Here is a 7,586-nt window from a genome sequence, read left to right on the forward strand (position 1 = left end):
CCACCCAGATCTCTGTCTGTGAGAGTGGGTGATGGAGTTCGGTGGCAGCCACAGGGATATGCCACCCAGATCTCTGTCTGTGAGAGTGGGTGATGCATTAACGGTCCCGGTTGCTGTGCTCAGACCCACTACTGCGTTCACACTGGTCTCAGCTTCCTATGGCTAGAGGTGCCATGGTTAGGAAATAAAAACACAGGATGCCTTTGAAATATTTGGGATCCATTTATACTAAAAAGTATTCATTGTTTATTTGAAATTTAAATTCAGATTTAATTCATGTCCTACATGTAATCTGGCAACCCTATATGACCTACTTCTGTCTAATGACTGGATGTGGCAGGATTCTATTGTGGGTGTTCTTGGGAGACGTTGATAGGTATCTTTTGGCTCGAGGATTCTCCTTGGACTTCCTTAGAACTGCATTGTACTTCAACATTCTTCCACCCAACCTTTCTTATTCTTCTCTTCACAAAGGTTAGAGACCCTCATCTTGGTCTGATGGTTATCCCAGCCTCCTCTGGCTCCCTCCACAGTTTTTTCTTTCTTTCTTTTTTTTTTTTTTCTTATTTCTTGTCAGTGCCATCACCAAGGAAGCAGGCGGAACAATGGATTGTAAACTCAAAGCTTGCAGGAGGTGGACCTTCCCATACGTGTGTGTGGGAGGGAGGGAAGTCCCCAAGCAACCTCTGCAGCTGCTATCTATTGAGAATATGTACCCCTCCCCTGAGCCCCACCACATTCACTGGAGTTCCACAACTGATCAGTTTCCAACTGCCAATGTCTGTTTGTTAATGTTGAGTAACTGACACTTTGTCTCTGCAAGCCTGCTGTCCTAGTCAACCACCACTTTGTCTCTTCAAACCTGCTGTCCCCGGTTCCTACATATCGTTCTACATGGGTTGCTACATAAGTTGTTATTGCATAAGTTGTTACATAAGTTGTTACTGCGTAAGCTGTTACATAGGTTGTTACATATCTTATTACATAGGTTACTACACATCCTGTTACATAGGTTACTACATATCTTATTACATAGTTGCTACAATTTCTTGAGCCAGAACCTTACTTTGTCACCCTTGTTAGAGGACTGTGAGTGACATCATAGCTCACAGTAACCTCAGACTCTTAGCCTCAAGTGATCCTCCTGCTTCAGCCTCCTAAGTAGCTGAAACTACAGGTGCCTGCCACAATGCTCAGCTTTTTTTTTAGAAGATGGGGCCTCACTTTTGCTCAGGGGTCTCTGAGCTGAGGCAATCCACCCTCCGTGACCTCCCAGAGTGCTAGGATTCCAGGCATGCTCCACATTTTCCCTTACACACATCTCCCCTAATCAATGTCTTGCACTTCTAGTCCAATCTCAGAACTTGTTTCTCATAGGACTCAGAATAACCACAGGGACCTCACATGACTGAAAGAAAGTCTGAATAACCAAAACACAGGAACAGCTGTGATGCAACTGAGTACCAGGAACCCAAATGCTTCCGTGTGTCCCTGTCTCCATTTCTCCTTTGTGCTTCTTTCAGCCCAACAGTTCACTCTTTCTCTCTAGAAACTGTCTTTCTTCATTTAACAAGGTTGTGAAAACACTCAAGTTTCACATCTTACAACTTCCCCCATCAGTGAGAAGGTTACCTATTTCCTTGCTCTTAGTTTGAAAAATTGAGGGGGGGGTCTGATTGGCCTTACTTGCTTAGATGCCCATCTCTGGATCAATTTAGACACAGAGTCTTTCAGAGTATGGAATTTCCTGTGCAAACCACGTAGTTGCAGTTGGTTGGATAGACAGTATCACTGGCTGGTGTCCACTGTAGCCCCAGAACTGCTGTGGAATGTCAGCTAAACTTACTGGCGCACATAAAAATTCCGTGAATGGTTGATTGAATCAATTGAATGGTGGGAACTGAGTTCCGGCAATGTATCATGGAGGCACTGAGGTAGTCTTTGGGTGCATTTTTTTAAAAATAATCTTTATAACAGATCCTGTGAGGTTGTTATTATTTCTTAATTACAGATATGGAAACTGTCAATAGAAATAATTTCTTAAAGATGACATGGTTATTGGAATTAGCAAAGACTGTAAAATGATTATTATAAATATAGGTAAGAATTTAAAGGTCATGGTGAAGAGAGGAAGACAGAGCGGGTGCAGCCACGTTGTCGACCTCGAGCGGTACTCGGCTTCTCCACGTAGAACCCGGAGTAGGAGACTCAGAATCGGATCTCTTCTCCCTCCCGTATCCTGTGAGATTTTTTTTGATCTTCAGCTACATTTTTTCACTTTGTGAAGAATCTTAACATCAAACGCAATGGCTGGCAATGTTACCAACAAGACAGCCCCTCGCAACATGAACTCGCGTGTATTCATTGGGAATCTCAACACTCTGGTGGTGAAGAAGTCTGATGTGGAAGCAATTGTCTCGAAATATGGCAAAACTGTGGGTTGCTCTGTTCACCAGGGCTTTGCCTTTGTTCAGTATGTTAATGAGAAAGACGTCCGGGCTGCTGTAGCCAGAGAGGATGGCAGAATGATTAATGGCCGAGTGTTAGATATTAATCTGGCTGCAGAGCCAAAAGTGAGTCGAGGAAAAGCAGGTGTGAAAGGATCTGCAGCGGAGATGGACGGGTCAGCACCAGAACACCCTTCTCCGTCACCTCTACTTGGCTCCTCTTTTGACTTGGACTATGACCGTCAATGGGATGATTCTGACAGGATGTCCAGTTACCCAGCGGGTTCCTCCACCTCCTCCTATTGTTCCAGCTGTGCTGCCCTCAAAACGCCAGCGTGTATCAGGGAACACCTCACGAAGGGGGCAAAGTGGCTTCAATTCTAAGAGTGGACAGCGAGGTTCGTCTTCCAAGGTGGAAACTTCAGGCCATTAAGAAGGAATTGACTTAGATAAAACAAAAAGTAGATTCTTTACTGGAAAACCTGGGGAAAATTGAAAAGGAGCAGAGCTGAAGAATGAGAAGTCAGAAGAGGAGCAGAAGGGGAGCAGTCGGAGAGAAGTCAGAAGAGCAGCAGCTCCCTGAAGAAAGGTGAGACTAATGTGAAGATGGAGTCTGAGGGGTGCAGATGACTCTGCTGAGGACGGGGACCTACTGGACGATGATGATAATGAAGATCCGGGGGAAGACCAGCTGGAGCTGATCAAGGATGACGAAAAAGAGTGTGAGGAAGGAGAGAGGATAACAGAGACAGCGCCAATGGCAAGGATGACTCCTAAGCACATGGTGGGGTTTAGAAATCTTATCCCATTATTCCTTTACCTAGGCGCTTGTGTAGATGAAAATTCTCACCAGGTCCTCTCCCCCTAGTATCTTCGCCACATGCTCACTGTTGCCCCATCCCTGTCCTTCCCATGTTCATTAACTCATACTGCCCGAGCCTAGGCCCATTTTCACTTCCTTTGATGCTCCTTAGTAGTTTTGTTAAGCCTTACCCTGTAATGTTTTGCTTTTAATTTTGATACCTCTTCATGACTTAACAATAAACAGGATTTATGGTTTAAAAAAAAAGAATTTAAAGGTCATAATGATTAAAGAGATGAGGAAGTTTATCACAGAAATTATTATAAAACTATAAAAGTTAAATGGAAATTCTAGAACTGAACAATACAAGATCCTCAATGAAAAACTCACTTGTGAGCTTAAGAGAAGATCGGACACTTCAGAGGAAAGGAGCAATTAACTTGAAGACAAATTAAAGAAATATAAAAATTGAAGCATGGATAAAAGAAAGACCAAAAATAAATGAAGTCCCAGAAGAAAATTAGAAAGAGATTGAAGAATATTTTTGAAAATATAACGACCCCCAAGTTTCCAAATTTGGCAAAAAGTAAACGTCACCATTTAAGTTAGGCCTTTTCTGATTTCTTTATTTAAATGCTACAGTCCTGTACCTGCCCTAACTCATCTCTACCACGAGAGGGGACGCTGACGCTACTTTCGGACTAATGAGAGGAAAGAGAAAATGAGGGAACCAGGAGATAAACATTTCTACCCCATTTCTACCCACATCCCTCATCTTAGCGATGACAGAATTCCCATCTTTGACTTGTGAGCTACATGAGTGTAGTAACTTGTGTTCTACTTTCCCCTTGGGATTCTTGGAGAAAGCAACCTTATATATGTGCCTTCCACCAGGAGAACCTGTGGCAGAGTAGAGATTGTCGGACGTGTCAAGATGGACTGTGGGATTAGGGAGAGACTGAGACAGATGCCCACAATTTCTCAGGATCCTAGAGTGATATGAAGGAACATTCAAAACTCCCTGTTCCCTCTGCTCTCCCCAAAGCTAAACGAACCAAGGGCTCGAGGGGAAGAGGGAATACAGCCAGATAATCTGCAGCATGGACCACAAAATGAGAGCAGGCCAGTAGGCCACTGTCAGCTCACCTGACATCCACTTGGAAGGATAATGACACTAAGTAACCTTGTCCCCTCAGGGAATGTCAGGGAGGAATAGAGAACAACCGTCAAGGACTAGATCTCCTGCCACAAACCGTGTAGCGTTACCACAGATCCCCTCAGGACTCAGATGCAATGCCAAGAGAAAGGGGTGGGTAGAAATCCTGAATTGGAAAACTTAAATCTGAAATGATTGGGAAATCACTAACTTTGACTGAATGTACCCAGAATTTAGTGCATCAAATTTTCTAATGTCAAGCAGATGAGCCTAACAATAAAAGGAAGAAAAATGCTATATTTCTGTAGACTTGTCTTTGACCTCAATCTAATCCTCTGCCTAAAAACATGAATATATTTACAAAGAAGTAATTCTGATGAAGGATTTGGTCTCAGTTTTGACACTACCTACATATTTGATTCCCAAACAGTAAGCAATTTTTCTAGTTCCCAATAAAACAATGATTTTTGAGGTTTTTTCAAGTTCCAATTTTCAATTTCTAAAATTGAATATATAATCACAGCTTCTTTCCTTGGTACAAGCTAATTAACTATGTCACTTCTTAGGTTTCAAGGTTCAGATTCTGTACATAAGAAAACTAACTTGATTCAAATATCTCCCATTATTCACATATGAAAGAGTTCACATTATTGTCAGCCCTCCAAGAAATAGGGTAGGCAATATTGACACCGGTGGGTAATTTGGAAAAGACTTTTAAATTTGTTAGGTCACCCCCTGCCTGGCTCCCAGCCTTTTATCAAAAAGTCATCTCTGTAGAGCCAAAGCCCAGATGGCGACGCTGGTGAGCCGGGCTGGACGCCCGTTCCATACAAGCCTGCCCTCTGCTGGTCAGACCGAGCAACGCCATGATCTGGGAAAAGAATTTGGGGAAAAAGTCATTTTCTTCGGCTCTTCATATTTTTAAATTTCTTGATAATAGCGCTGGGGTGCTCATGAAGAGAAGAAGAGCGGGAATGAAAGTGAGAGAGGGAGAGAGAGCAAGAAATTGAGAGAAAAACCCTTTTTGGTTCATTGTTTTCCTCTGCGCAGTGAAACTCTTGAAACACTGTTCACCCATGAATGCAGTATTTAATGTTTTCCAAGACTTTAAACAAGTTCCCAACACTCCGTTAGGTTTCTGAGGGAATACACAGATGAAAGACATGCATCCCTTGCCCCTAAATTGCTCACAGTCTGGTGTGAGACACAGGATTTATTTCAATCTGGAAGGTGCCTGGGAGAAGCCTGGGCGGCAGCTCCTGAGAAGCGCAATCGGCGGCCGTGAGCACCGCGAGGCTGCGGTGTGTGACCAGGCGGCTAAAACTCCAGCTTTCAGGGAGGCTGCAAGTTAGTGCAGCGGTGTGATCTTGGCAGGTCATGTAACTTCTCTCAGCTTCTCTCCCATTCCCACTTCCTCAGACAGTCAAGCCCTTTCCTTTCCGCGCCCGACCGTGCCTTCTCCTGCGTCCTCGCACACTTACCACCGTGGGTTTCAGGGGTCATTCGCCCCTCTCACCAGGCTCTGAGCAACTCCAAGGCAGGTTTAAGTCTGTCTCGTGCACAGCTATATCCCATGCTCCTAATGAAGTGTCCGGCATTTCGTAAGTGTCACTTGGTTTTGGGTGAAGTTACCAAGATATGGGTGAAATGTGAAGCAGAGAATGGCTTCTTTGAACTGCACGTGGCAAGACTGCTGCTTTGTGGATGCAGCAGAAATATCTGATCCCACTGATACTTTAATCTCCTGCACAGTAATACCCGCTGTTTATTGAATGTTTACTATGTTCCAAGCAATGCTTTGTCAAATGCAATATATTTGTCTACTTGCTTTTCTCCTCATAATAATCATTCACAGTAGCTGACATTACATCTGTTTTTCACTCCAGATGGATTTCAGAGCAATTAAAAAAGTTATTCAAGGCTTCAGAGTTAACAGCAAGATTCCAACCCAAGTGTCTCTAGTGCAAGGTGCTTTGCTTCTCCCTAGGGAAGCTGCCTCCATAGGACTCTCAGAGCTAGCCAGATCTCAAGAGCTAACTTCCCTGGCCCCAGCCACCACTCCTTCAGGAGTTATGGATGTGGCAGGCTGCAACGGATGCCATGGCATGGAAGACTTACAATCAGATGGCGCTTAATGGCACTTCCTTGGCGCCTGTAGGGTTAGTGCAACGTCTGGGGCCATAGTGAGTGCCCAGAACCTAGTGAGGCTACATGTTCCCGTGTCCCTCCGAGCATTAGTCAAGCCTCTTTATGCAATGGACCGAGTCCTTCCCTCACTCTTTCTACAATGTCTATAACCCTCTTTCTGCCCCTAACTAGAGTGTTGGTCATTCTCCAACACAATAGTGTTAGTGCATTCTCTGTCATCGCCCTTGCTATTGGTCCACTAGCGTCCCATGTGGAACCAAGAAGGCTGAGAACAGGTCTGTCTTTCTCACTCAAGAAGCCTGCCAAGGTCCCATGTTGACTGGAGAGTGGCCAGTGCCTCTTCTACTCCACTTAGCCCAGTGTCCTCCACACGCCTGATCTCCCTAAGGATGTCTGCTCAGTCTTCCATTCCCTTGGCCTGCTCGGCCTTACTTTTTTTTTTCTCTTTGACTTCTGGCTCAAGTTGTTATTTATCATAAAGTCTGACAATCAAATTTACAAACTCATCCTAGAAAAAGTGCTACATACCTCCTTGCTGAATATCACTGCTGTCACTTTTGAAGTACTCCCCTGGGAAGCTATGCACCCATGCCAGCGCCTAGTCTACCCTTCAAATCAATATTGGAACCCTTTCTAGAATGGCCACGGGCGTCATCATCATCACACTTGATGTTATGGTAAAAGGTTTTTTTTCCTTCTGGATAGATGCCCAGTAACAGACTTGCAGGATCAAATGGGAGGTCTAGGTTGAGTTCTTTGAGGTTTCTCCATACTTCCTTCCAAAAAGGTTGTATTAGTTTGCAGTCCCACCAGCAGTGTAAAAGTGTTCCTTTCTCTCCACATCCATGCCAGCATCTGCAGTTTTGAGATTTTGTGATATAGGCCATTCTCACTGGGATTAAGTAATATTTCAGGGTGATTTTAATTTGCATTTCTCTAATAACTGGGGATGATGAACATTTTTTTCATATGTTTGCTAGCCATTCATCTGTCCTCTTTAGAGAAGGTTCTATTCATCTCTCTTCCCCATTGA

The 7,586-nt window shown here is 44.0% G+C and overlaps 1 pseudogene; it reads left to right on the top strand.

Moving 5' to 3' along the window:
• The first annotated feature begins 2,303 nt into the window (after positions 1 to 2,303).
• On the top strand, positions 2,304 to 3,224 carry LOC100964709 (annotated as a pseudogene).
• The last annotated feature ends 4,362 nt before the right edge of the window (positions 3,225 to 7,586 follow it).

The sequence above is a fragment of the Otolemur garnettii genome, unplaced genomic scaffold (genome assembly GCF_000181295.1).
Source record: "Otolemur garnettii isolate 467f Iridium unplaced genomic scaffold, OtoGar3 scaffold00001, whole genome shotgun sequence".
In the NCBI taxonomy this organism is placed as follows: Eukaryota; Metazoa; Chordata; class Mammalia; order Primates; family Galagidae; genus Otolemur; species Otolemur garnettii.